Genomic DNA, 14,700 nt, shown 5'->3' with positions numbered 1-14,700 from the left:
GACTCGATACGCCCAGTTCCTAAATAGTCCTTAATATTTTGGGCATTTGTTTTCCAACAACCATTCCCTTTTGAAGTTCTTGATCAATATACGGTAGCCTATACGTACAACAAAATTATAATGTAAATTAATTTGTACGATTTTTTAATAGCTTGGAACCCAATTCAGATTCCAGATGTTGAAGTTCACATTAAAAATACTTAATGGGAAGCCCATTGTTGTGGTATATCGTTTAAACACTGCTTTTCTCCACTGATACCTTTGGTACAATAAAAAATGAAAATTGTTACACCGCTTTCAAGACAAATTAAAGATTTTGAAAGCATTTTTAAAGACTAGAACACAGCCATGCCATAAATTGTTTACTATAATTTGTTTTTTCTATAGGATATACCTGACGGAACCGGGACCCGAAGACCTCTCTTACATGCTAAACATATTATTTCAAACTTCTACCACATTACAGTAGTTTATACACATTGGAATAATCTTTTATTGATTAGGTTGTATTCACACATGTATTCAAGTAAAAGAAAAATATTTTGTATATTATTTTGGATTATGATAACCAAAAAACAGTTTTGTTTAAAAATTAGCTTTCTCCTCGTTAACTTAAAATTATTCCTTATTCTTATTCTGCATTTTGTGTATGTCTTTTGAAGAACGACACACAAAGAAATCAGGAAAAACCTTACAAAATCGGTTATCAGTTATTATTTTGAGATTTAATAAACACTGTATGATATTACACGTTCTGCATGTGAATACTGATAGGGATTTATTCTCGTTAGACATTTATTTGTTTATACATCAACGAGCTGTTACACGCGGCCGTTGCCTACTTTGTCAAAGCACTTATGATGTTTGAATGTTGAATTTAGCTGCAATTCACAATCCTTATATAGCAGTGTGTGGTATTTGACGCTGTTTCAAACTTGAGTCCTGCAGAGATCCAAAGAAAGTCGGCGACGAAGAAGCTCAAAACGAAGCTTTAACACCTTTACATCATCAGAGACCCCTACAAATAGATGGAGTGGTGTTCTCATTATCTCATCATATGCACAACTGAGTGCACTACGATGATCTGATACGGTCTCTAAGCAGAGTGGAGCAACCGAGTTTTCTACACATAACGTAAATATGGTGGGAAGGGTTGGTTAAATTTGTATTTTGAATTTCATTCTGACTTTCTGACTATCTTTGGATCCCTTCAGAGGTATGAGGTACTAGGAGTCAAGCCTGAGACAGTGTCAGATAACAGAAGCTGCAATAAAAGGAAGGTGAACTGGAGCTAAATTTAACATTCATATTCAATACATCTTTCCTACCACAGCTATGTTATGTGTAGAAAACTGATGCTCCAAGTTCCGTCCATTTCCGGTACTATTGTACTATTGAGTTTTCCCCGATCAAGAAACTATATACTAACAAAAACCAACTTCGATCATACAGCGTCTTCTTTCGACTCTTTCAATTTTTTTTCGATCTATGATTCTTAAGGAGACATTTTTATAGTTAGCCTCTTTTTCCGATGAAGAAAATATATATCTTACAATGAGACTTAAAAGTTACTGCGGCCTTATTTACGGTTACACTATTGGATTATGCTGTTGCACTTACAAAATAATCATCCCGTTTGTTGGTTTTTGGAATCCAACTTAGATTAATTTCTGATACTGAAGTGATGTTTTCACTTATCAAGAAAAATTTATAAGGGGTAGAGTGTGCTCCCCTTCCTTTTCTTTAGCTACAATAAAAATGCCATACACAATGTCAAGAGAGTTAACCATATTCGATTAGCTTATGTGCAAACATTCACTGCTTTGTGCAATAAGGTAGTTTTTATAACAGTGTTTTAAATGATTCAAATGATTTATTCAGCCGATCTACAAATTGTAATAGGCTACGTCTAGTGAAAACAACATTCAACTATAAAACTTAGTTGCGTGCAATAATTAGAGTCCATGCACCAATAAATGTCCATCAGGTCATGTACTAAAAATATAAATAAAACTAAGCATTTATGCAGGTATTAAAATTAAACACAAAACCACATTTAAAAAAATTACTACATGTAAGGAAATAAAGTTTTGACTAATAGTAACAAACAGTGTGCATTAGTTCATGTCCATGCACTAATTGATTAATTAATACATAACAGGCCCTGCACCAATACACATATAAATATAACTAGGCGTAAATGTGAATATTAAAAACTAAAATTAGGCATACGTTTTGTGAAGGACTACATCTAAGAATACAAAACAGACGGTTCTACATCATGATTTGACTAAGAACCGTTATTTAATCAGGTCTCATTAATTCAAGTACATATATCAATCTAAGGAGTATTGGGTCATGCAATATACAGATAATAGCACTAAACAGAATAGCAGAAATTAAAAACAAATTAATTTAAATAGCCAAGCAGAATGGAATGGTCAGACTCAAAATATTCAGTTAGGCTGTAGAAAGGGATATCTGACAACCAGGATTTTAGGACAGGCCCAAACTTCTGTACCGGGAGCTGTCTAACTGTAAGGGGTATGGAGTTGAACATTTTAGTGGCTATAATAGGGAAGCAATTTGAGATCTTGTGTAACCTAGATCTATTTACATGGACATCAAGGCATTTCCTGGTTTCATACCTATGTACACCTGCATTAGTGATGTAGTCATCTTCTTTATGCTTAATTGCTAAAAGACATTGGTATATACGAGTATATACATTGTACACTGTCATAATTTGGTGTTGAGAAAACAGTGGTCTACAGTGCTCAAGCAACTGTGCCCCACTTAGTATCCTAAGGGCTTTTTTCTGTAACCGAAGAACTCTAATTACACTGGCAGAGTGTCCCCAAAGCCTGGTACCATATATAATGTGGGAGTGGAAAAAGGCAAAGTAAGCTAACTTAACAAACTCAAAGGGCATTTCTGCTTTAAGCTTTCGAAGCAAAAAATATTACCCTACTTAGCTTACTACACAAGGCATCAACATGCTTATTCCAGACAAGCCTTGAATCAAGATTAAAGCCAAGCAACTTCACTCCCTCCACATTAACACCATTGTTGCACAAGCTAAAAGTAATCGCCTGAGTCTTGTCCTGGTTTAGGCACAAACTGTTATAACTGAACCAATATGAAGCATTTGTAAAAAGGTTCTTAACAAGTGTTTCTTCTGCGGTTGTAGAGTCCTTATGAGTTGCAAACAAGGTTGAGTCATCGGCCATACAGCAGAATATTACCCGCTACATTGTAATAAATATCATTAATGAAAATTATAAACAAAAATGGCCCCAGAATTGAGCCCTGAGGCACTCCATGCTCAACAAACCAAGGGGTTTGAGGTTGTACTATCCCAGGTTACAGACTGCTTCCTTTGATGTAAGTAAGATTTCAAGATTTTCAGGGCGCAACCCCGTACACCGTACCTTTCCAGTTTCTTCAAGAGAATCTTGTGCGACACACAATCGAAGGCACGTGAAAGATCGCATAACAGTACAGCAGTAGAACTTTTTGCTTCAAAAGAATTAAGAATGGCCTGAAGAAGTGAGTCCACAGCTTCGACAGTAGATCTATGCCTTCTGAAGCCAAACTGTGCTGGTACCAAGAGGTGATGTGACTCAAAATAATTGCACAGCTGCTCCAGCATGTCAGATTCAATGACTTTGGCAAACATAGGTATTAGAGATATAGGTCTGAAGCTCGATACCTCGTTTTGTGGACCCTTCTTGTAGACCGGGACAGTCCTCGATGCCTTCAAAACCTCAGGGAAGACCCCTTCCGACAGACACAAATTTATTAAGTCTGTTAGAGCAGGAGCTATACTATAAATAACCCTTCTTAACACATCCACAGACATGTCATAGATGTCTTTACTCTTGGAACTCTTAAAACCATGCACCACTGTTATTACTTCTTCCACGGTAACTAGCTTCCACGCAAAATTAAAAGGTACCACAGGGACCGAAGTTAGATATGCGTCCCCATTCCCACTAGGAAGAGTTACCAGAGACAAATTACTCGAGTTAACAAGATCCTTGGCAGAGTTAAGAAAATATGCATTGAAGACTTCTGCTGTGGCAAAATTGGTGTCAGGGGCAGACACTTGGTTCTTACTCCTATTTATATAGTCCCAGGCTGCCTTGCATGGATTTTGAGACTGTGCAATAAAGTTTCCCACGGCAGCCTGTTTGGCCTCCATAGCCTTAGCACGGTATTCTCTCCTCAGATGTTGCAGCCAAGGTTTCAGATTGGACCTACTCTTAGACATATCACACACTATGCCAATGAGACTATGTAGGTCAGCTAAATCCGGTGTGTACCAGTTTGCAGATCGGGCCAAATGCCTTTTTCCATTTTTGCCTCCCGCAGGACTACGTTTTTTCAGCTTCACAGGAAAACAAGTATCAAATGTCTTCTTAAAGTTAAGAAAAAAACTAGTAAATGCAGCTTCTGCAGGAAAGCATAGAGCAAGTTCATGCCAGGAACTGACCTGGACTGCGACAGATTCCACAAACCACTGGAAATTTGTATCATTGAAAGATCTAATGGTTACAGTCTTAATCAACGGACCGCCTGCTAAATCTATGACCTGTGGCCTCCAATGCTTGAGGGTGAAAAAAACATGTTTATGGTCAGCGATCTGAGATTCACTTATGAATACATCATAGTTCCACTTATCAATATTAGTTAAAAATGAGTCCAGGGAGGCAGCACCTCGTGTAGGCTCGGAAACACTACTATAAAAATTAAAACTACGTAGTAGATGTAAAAAGTCTTGAGCATCATCCGAGTTAAGACATAAATTAATGTTGTGGTCACACCCAATAACTATTGAGAGGCCCAGTGTGACCAAAAATCCAAGACACAACTCAAGCAAGTTCAGGAATCTTGCAAACCTGTCCCAGGGGTGAACGATACATGGCTAAAACCACGAGCGAGACTTCATTTACAATAGTACCAGCAAATTCGGCTTGCTGCACCTCACTGTAGCGTCCAAGGTCCAGTGGCGTACATTTAAGAGAATTTCTAACATATACCGCTGCACCACTCCTAGGAGTTTGGCGACAGAAGTAAGCAGACAAGTCCAAATCAGAAAGACTGGAATAATACAACAGTTCATTCCCTGGTCATCCAATGTTCAACTACACACAAGATATCAAGTTCATTGCCATTACAAGGCACTTCAAGCTCAGTTGTTTTACTCCTAAAACTTTGCACATTAAATAGTATTTTCATTGCATTACATGGTTTATTGATTATTGGTGCAATCTAAATTTAAAATTAGATAATAACTTCGTTTTTGCAATCTGCATTATACTACTGATCAAGCACTTTAAAATAGTTTAATATTTTCTGAAATTTAAATATGAACAAATGTTTCTACCCCTTTGACGAAGTTCAGGTGAAAGTATTAACAGCTGTTAAGTATCAGTACACTGCGTATTACGTGTACGCGATATCATAAAATTGCAATAAGGATCCAAGTCACAAATTTACAAAAAAAAAAAACTAATAAATAGATTATTTGGTCACTAAAGCTTATTAAATTAAGTTTAGAATATTATAATCTAATGTGAAAAGAAAGCCCTACAATTAATTAATTGTACTCTGAACATACATTTTTTTTGTGTAAAGGTAAAGTTAATTGTATCTTTCTCCAAACCAACATCGTGAGGGATGGAATCCCTATTGCATAAGTGTAATAGAAAAACAGGGTAATGGATACAAATATACCTCAACGACTCATTCTTTTCTATAATACAGTCTGAAAGAGAACACAAATGTTATCTCGCAAAGTTTATTATAATCGATTATTTATGTAGTTGAAACAATTGTATGTTATATCCCTTATACCGGAAGAGGAACAAAAGCGACCAAAGTAGTAATTTTAAGCTTTTGTATGCATATATTTTCTTGATCGGGTTAAAAAAATCTAAATCAAATATATTACCAGAAATGTTGTAAACCGGAAACAGACGCTGCTTTTCATGTCATGTAAGTTATCATTCGAAACCTACATGTGTACATATTTTCTTGATCGGTGCAACAACGCAAACTCAACTATGAAACTGTAAATTAATTAGAAAAGAAGTGAATTTAAACGGCTGAGATAGATACATTTAACCATAGTAACTTTTCAACCTTACGAAAGTATATTTATTTTCTTCGACGTAATAAAAAGGAAAACCAAATTATGGAATTTGAAGTATCTTTGACCGGAAATAGATTACAAGGATCATTAGTAGACGTTTTGACAAAAGTACGGCTTGAAAAACAACATATGTATATATTTTCTTTATAATGGCAAGGCAAACTGAACTGTGGGAATAGGCGCTTTTAGACCGTATGTTGGTAAAAAGGCCGTAGACCGTCTTTTAATTTCTTCGTATATATAGTTTCTTAAAGGGACAATAAGACTAAGTCAACTTAAACACTGAGATATCGTTCAACGGATGTACATTAAGAGGGCCGGAAGTACATGTATTTAACCAAAGCAGATTTCTGAGGCCTGATTGTATTTCCTTGATTGAAATATTAGGAAAGAGACAAAACTGTGGCGTCAGAAATGTAATTTAATTAAACATAAAATATATACTTCGACTCACGCAAAACCTGAAATAAGCCAGTAAAAATGTTATTTGACTTTTAAATCTCTTAACCACGGGCATTAAAATTATAATTACTAGATATATGCCTACATTTGAGTGAAAAATTGTCATAAAAACTCCATCATATTACATCATAATAATGATTTCACTAAAAAGGACGCTCTTAGATCTTGAAAATTGCGTGCAAAGCCGTGGATAACTGCTTTTAACAAATATAATAATAGTTATTAAGTACTTCTAGATTATTTACATGCTGATTTAGAAACAGCAAAACATTTTGTTTACAGTTGATGTTGAGTGGTAGATAAGGGCGGCAAATTTAGGGCTTGCCCCCCTGGAAAAATATGTAGCTGCGGCTCTGGTTGTAAGTAATATGTAATTTGGCTTTACGAGGGATGAATCAACGGAATATGCTTTATTAAACGTAACAAATTTCATTAAAAATAATCTTATTAACAACAATAAAGTAACCGGTGTTTTATTAACTTGAAGAAAACTTAGATATGGTTGATCACAATATTCTGTTATCAAAACTGGAGGCGATTGGCATCAGGGCGTGACCTTGGACTGGTTCCGCTCTTATCTGACTGCAGCTAGCAGGTGAGTGTCAGGCTGTCTGAGTCAGCTCATGCTTGTCGCGCTAGGAGTGCCGCAGGAGGTCTTTTATTAATATCCATTAAACATATGTTAAAGCAGAATATACATGGACAAATTAAACATTTTGCCTATGATGTTGCAATTTTTATTCTGACAAAAACATTCAGAGATTTTAAAAAGAAATTAAATGAAATCTACTTTCCATTTGAAATTGGTGTAATATAAATAAAATTCAAGTGAAAGTAAGTAAAACCAAGTTTGTTAATTTTGATCTCAGAGGCTACACTTTTCAACATACTCTTAAAAACCACAATTCAAATTGTAATTGTGTTAATTTTACAAACTGAAACTGTCAAATAATAGGACTTGTTCTAAGTTTAAATATGTAGGATTGACTTTTGGATAAAAATCTTTCTTGGGAATAACAAATGATACGTTGTATGTATGACTTGATATGTTGGGGAAGTACTTACGAATTTAGAATTATTTTTTGTTAGAATTGGTAACTGGGGACAAGTGACCTAACAACTACAACACATCCAACTAGAAACATCCAGCACTAAAAAGTTTTAATTCCCAAAGTAAGCAAATCTGTCTTTGACAATGTTTTGAATTCACCGGACCGAAATAATTTAGTACTACTTCAGTAAAATACTTCAGTTGTAAAATTAAATTAAATTGACTACGACTTTTTCAAAATAATAGTGTTTAATTTTTGAACTCAGTATCAATCTAAACTTATGGCTTATATTAAAAATTAAATATTCTTTTCAGTTAACTGTACTTATATTGCAAACTAAAAGGTACTTATGGTTTATTCATTTTGTGTGTGAAAAATCATTTGATCTCTGTTTACTTGTAAATAAATTTTTGACGCCACGGAATGCTGACGTTATTTACGTCTCTGGTATCTTTGCTTTTGTATATATACTTCACTTTAGTATATTTAAACGTTAATACTTGTAAATATTTTTTTCACTTCTTACTGTCCGTATACTATATAATTGGACAGTATTTTTTCCGACAAGTACTACTATGTTGTAACCTTTACTTCAGAACGAAAATAAATCATTATTATCATATACATTTCTTTTGGTTACAGTTCAAGAAAAACTATTATTGAGATCTAAAAGAGGAAGCACATGAGGATGGCTGAAAGTATTATAATTTGCGTGATTTATATTATTTAGCGGCTAATGACTGTTTCTCATATATTCACCCGTCAATAAAACTATTCCAGCAGTTTATTGTAAAAATGTAGGCCTATTTTCAAATTTAAAGGTGAGCGATTACACTGCACACAAAAACCATCATGTAACGAAGAAAATAAGTACTGACCAACATGCTTTTGCTGTAGAAACGTTTTAAGAACAGTGATTCTTATGTAAAAACTCACAGATTTTTTACAACTCACTTTAACATTGGTCGGCACGGCACTGTTCAAGATCTAAAAACAATTAAAATCTGGGTAAGTTCATTTACAAATACGGCCTCTACCCAAAAGAAAACTGAGGGAAGGAATTCTACAAACTGTTCAAACACCGAACAATGTGGAAAGAGTGAGAGTTGCAGTTAGTCGCAGTCCAGAGCAGGCGGCCTGATAGCAAGCGTTGGCTAGGGTTTTCAAAAACAGATCCCCGCTGAGGATTTTGCACCACGACATTCATTTTGATCTTTACAAAATTCAAATTATGCAAGAACTTAAAGATCTGGACTATGGAAAAAGAGTTGTGTTGTATGATAAATAATTGACATTAAAAATGAGGACTAATGTTTCTAACCTGTTGATAATATCTCATGAAACACACTTTTACCCTTCTGATCACGTTAACAAACAAAAATGAGTTACTAGAGTGCTTATAACCTCAGAGAGATTTCAACCTAAGCTTTTACATAGCGTCAAAGTGCAGTATTGACCGACAGTGAGAATGTTTGTATTTTACTTATTTGAAGATAACGGGGGAAAAACGGTTACGCGGTATGTAGTAATGTTGAATAACTTTTTTATTCCAGTACTAGATGAGCTGGATATTGATATTGATGCTTTGTACTTTTAACAAGATGGGGTCACTGCACATATTACAGACCTACCCATGACCGCTCTCAGAATCGTTTAATCTCACGATTTGATGACATACACTGGACAGTTTTCAATTTCATAAAAAAATTGTGAAATACAGATTGTCTTGAAATTCTTCCTTTAGATAATCTCTTAGATTAATCGTTTAATCTCACGATTTTATGACATACGAGTACACTGGACAGTTTTCAATTTCATTAAAAACTTGTGATATACAGATTGTTTTGAAATTCTTCCTCTAGATAATTTCTTAGATTAAAATATACTGGAAATATTACATTATCTATGATACAACCTTCCTTAGTTTTTCCTCTTTGTATACTTGTCCTTGAAAATACATAGCTCAAAAATATTCGTTGTGATGTAATTTGGCAAGAATATTTTATCGTAACAAATTATTGCTTAGGCGATAGTTATAAAATTGAGTTAGCATGTAACCATATGCTATGTAACATGTCATACATGTCTTTGTCTTCATTAATTAATCGTAAGGTACCCGATTAGAAACCGATTATAACAATTATACTAATAAACACTTTGGATACTGTTATTATGTTTTTAGTGTTTCTATTTTGAAAAACATAATTATCTGGTACATAGCCTATGATATATTCACCTTCTTGTGTGTTCTTGTGCTTATCGATTTAGAATTCTTAGTTGTGGGATCTACACAATAAAATATATTTTGACCGTTTTCAAATACATAAATTAATATTATAAACGTAATAAAAGTATTTTCTATGAATCCGTAAATTAAGGAAGTGTGTGTGTATGTGTATATATATATATATATATATATATATATATATATATATATATATACGATATATATGTATATATCTATTGTGTATGTTGCTTTTGTAGTCAAAGAATAGAATTATAGAATTGAAGAAAAAAACACATCGCACACAATTGTGTCGAACGCAAATAAGATAGTTTTCTAGGACATGGGACAAATTACTCTGCGATTTTTTTAAAACTATTCTAAATATATTCGTAAATAATTCGTGTAGTTGAAATTTAATAAGAATTTTTAGTCTTTAAAGAAAAACGTTTAGTGTGAGATTTAGAGTTTTGTGGACGTTTTTCGAAACCATGGGGAATTGCTCCTTATAAAGTATTGTTAATTTAAATTTGAGTCTTTGTAAATTAATATTCTAAATATAATCTTTAGTGTTTAATTCATTCCCTGCGTCTTATACTTATTAACCTTGACTGCTTTTACTCTGACTCTACGTCGTAATGCGCCTGCCGCAAACAAAATGTTAGGAATCCTTGCATAGAGATATACATCAAAATTTAGTTTATTATTCTACTAAAAATAACCTTTTTTATTTATAAAATCATATTTGAGACCCATTATTTATGAAAGTATTTAAAAAGGGAACTAACATTTTCCATGCAAAAGTAGCTGTATTTTAATATGTTTTGAAGAGAGAATGCCTTCTGGAAAATATTTTATTTTATTGCGGCAATAATTATTTAATTTATATCCATCTAAATCTTTTTAATATCTTTTTAGTTTATTTCAATATTTCTTAATAATTTGGCTATCACAATAATATTATCATAAAAAAAAATGCATTTTGTACTTATGGAGACATTTTGTTATGAATTATCACTCTCATCTAAGAGTAGCTGTAAATTTTGTTTAAAGTAACGGAATCTAGTATTTTATATTATTCCATAATTACTATAACTGGAGTTGTTCCTACGGGTCTTACTAAGGGTAGAACTCTTTAACAAATTAACAATATTAATGCCGATATCTCGATATCTAAATCATTTCCAAATCAACAATTAGACAATGTTGTAACCATAGAAATAATTTAGTCAAAATCATTCAAATTTGTAAGTAACATAAGAAGCACGTCTAGTTAAATTTGTTAGTAATAGAAAAAAATCTGAGGTGCAACATATGGATAACAGAGACTGAGATAACATCATAAATTCAAAAAGCCGTAATAAAGGCAGTTTATTAAAATTTGCTACTGCTACAAACTGAAAATTAATATGAAGAGAAAAGAATGGAAATACAAAAAAAATGAATCAAAAGCCCCAGGGAGTGTTTTAAAACAGACAAACACAAACATCTATACCCATATCAGTTCAACAGAATATCAAAATTAATGCTAAATTCCTGCCTGACAGCCTCTGGACTACTGATTATTTGGAAGTTATAACACGGATACTGAATCCCCGTTGAAGACACACACCAGGTACCTAAATTCCAGTTTGCGGCCGCTGCACTATTGCTGAACTAATCTGAATCCACGTTGAAGACACACACCAGGTACCTAGATTCCAGTTTGGGGCCGCTGCACTATTGCTGAACTAATCTGAATCCCCGTTTAAGACACACACCAGGTACCTAAATTCCAGTTTGCGGTCGCTTCACTATTGCTGACCCAATTGAAGTATCTTTGAACACACACACACACCAGGTACCTAAATTCCAGTTTGCGGCCGCTGCAATATTGCTGACCCAATATGAATCCCCGTTGAAGGCACACACCAGGTACCTAAATTCCAGTTTGCGGCCGCTGCACTATTGCTGACCCAATTGAAGTATCTTTGAACACACACAAACCAGGTACCTAAATTCCAGTTTGCAGCCGCTGCACTTTTGCCGACCCAATTGAAGTCCCGTTGAAGACACACACCAGGTGCCTAAATTCTAGTTTGCGGCCGCTGCACTATTGCTGACCCAATCTGAATCCACGTTGAAGACACACACCAGGTACCTAAATTCCAGTTTGCGGCCGCTGCACTATTGCTGACCGAATCTGAATCCACGTTGAAGACACACATTGGTACCTAAATTCCAGTTTGCAGCCGCTGCACTATTGATGACCCACTCTGAAGTCCTATTGAAGACAAACACCAGGTACCTAAATTCCAGTTTGCAGCCGCTGCACTATTGATGACCCACTCTGAAGTCCTATTGAAGACAAACACCAGGTACCTAAATTCCAGTTTGCAGCCGCTGCACTATTGCTGACCCAATCTGAAGTCCTATTGAAGACACACACCAGGTACTTAAATTCCAGTTTGCAGCCGCTGCACTATTGATGACCCAATCTGAAGTCCTATTGAAGACACACATCTGGTACCTAAATTCCAGTTTGCGGCCGCTGTACTATTGCTGACCCAATCTGAAGTCCTATTGAAGACACACACCAGGTACTTAAATTCCAGTTCGCAGCCGCTGCACTATTGATGACCCAATCTGAAGTCCTATTGAAGACACACATCTGGTACCTAAATTCCAGTTTGCGGCCGCTGTACTATTGCTGACCCAATCTGAAGTCCTATTGAAGACACACATCTGGTACCTAAATTCCAGTTTGCGGCCGCTGTACTATTGCTGACCCAATCTGAAGTCCTATTGAAGACTCACATCTGGTACCTAAATTCCAGTTTGCGGCCGCTGTACTATTGCTGACTCAATCTGAAGTCCTATTGAAGACACACACCAGGTACTTAAATTCCAGTTTGCAGCCGCTGCACTATTGATGACCCAATCTGAAGTCCTATTGAAGACACACATCTAGTACCTAAATTCCAGTTTGCAGCCGCTGCACTATTGCCCGTCCTCTACACTTTACACTTGAACACAAGTCACTGGGGTTGCTGGTTAATGGATTCAAGTTTCCTGCATTCTGTCTCTAGCTCTTCATAATTGTAATTTTCACTATTTGCTATCATATAATGTAAAGTATAACAATAAAAATGTTCTCTTAAATTCCACTATTTACTTGTCTAGATTATATAAAATATCAATATAGTTTATGAATAACTATAACTTCTTCCTTTTATTATAAAATCACAGTAGGCTTATAATACGAATATATTTGATATTTATTAATTAATTAGTTTATTGAATAGGTCTTCGTGTTAGGCATAACTGAAAACTTTCAACTGGATGGTAAAAACCCTTACATAACTATTTAAAATCTACAGTGTTATTGTGACAAATAATCACATATCCTGTTTATCTTTAAACTTAGAACATGTAACTTCTTAGGGCAGTGATTGTCGCTAGCATACACCTGAGCTTAGAACAAATAGTTTTTCATCCATAAAATCCCAGTATAAATAAACCAATTCGGATACTAGTGTCATACGGTTGTCAAGAGACTTTACCATAAAACATCCCTTCAAGAGTTCTTGTTAATATTGATGGTAGTTACCATCAATGTTACCACCAAATAGGGAAAATTATTGAATTTGCATTCAAAAAAACGCAGAGATATTTGTGAGGCATCATTATTTGGATGAATTTTTATCATTATGAAATATTCCCACGGTTGAACCGGGCAAAATCTTAGCCCGCTTTCGCAACCAGGGACGTAATTTGGTAATACTGTAACTTTGTTTCAGCAAAATCAGAACAGCTACTACTAAATTGGCCATGTTTAAGAACTTCCTTTCCAGTCTGAGAACCAAGGGTCCACGAAAGGACCTTCGGCGTCCTTGACAGCGACCGCATCAATTTAGCGAATCAGAACTTTATTTCAGTTTGCAATCCCAGCCAATATACTTAACTTTTCCATGCATTTTTATTCCGTTTCGGAGTGCACCCTACGACCAGTAGACATAGAATCCAGATGTACGGCCACTAAAGGATGTAGTAACAGAATGGTTTAGCGAGGTAAAAATCCATTATAGCCGGAACTTTATTTATTTATTCTTCCAACGGAATTACACCAGTAGTACACGTAATAAGTTAAAAATAGTATAAACGATTAATAGCACTAATAATGTTTACATATATAATTAAATAACAAACAGTGTTAAAAATAAATGATCAACAAAATAGCGAATTAGTAATAAATATAAGTAAGTTAACAAATAATCAACAAAAAGGTAAAAAAACAAAGAAAATAATAAATAGTTAAATATAAAAACGAGCAACAGCAATAAATGTGTGGTGTATGATAAAATTAAGTAACAACTAAGTAATACAAAATTTGACAAATGCAAAAGTAATAATATATAACTAGCAACATGCAAGAAAAGGTAAATAATCAGGATTATGCGTAAACATAAATAATAATCAACAAAATCTTAAATAAATAAATAAACTTTCATTTACAGCCTATTGTATCATCACTACTGCATATTCTCTCATCAATCAAATAACTTCACCCACAGTTCTAATTGGCTTGTGGAATTACTGTCTGAATACAAGAAACGCGCTCCTGAAAAGCAGGGTGTCAACTTATACTAATAGTGCCTGAAATAAGAATATACGTTACTAATGCATCGCCTACCTGTGAATGCTGAGATGACTCATCATGACCTTCTTCATCGACCTCTTATAACTTTAAAGAAGAATTACTAGTCCTAGATATACACTTTGATCAGCTTTGCATCAACGTTAACCTGAATGATGAGCCTGAAGTT

The sequence above is a fragment of the Homalodisca vitripennis genome, unplaced genomic scaffold (genome assembly GCF_021130785.1).
Source record: "Homalodisca vitripennis isolate AUS2020 unplaced genomic scaffold, UT_GWSS_2.1 ScUCBcl_4054;HRSCAF=9967, whole genome shotgun sequence".
Classification (NCBI taxonomy): Eukaryota; Metazoa; Arthropoda; class Insecta; order Hemiptera; family Cicadellidae; genus Homalodisca; species Homalodisca vitripennis.
This window is presented reverse-complemented; position numbering follows the sequence as displayed.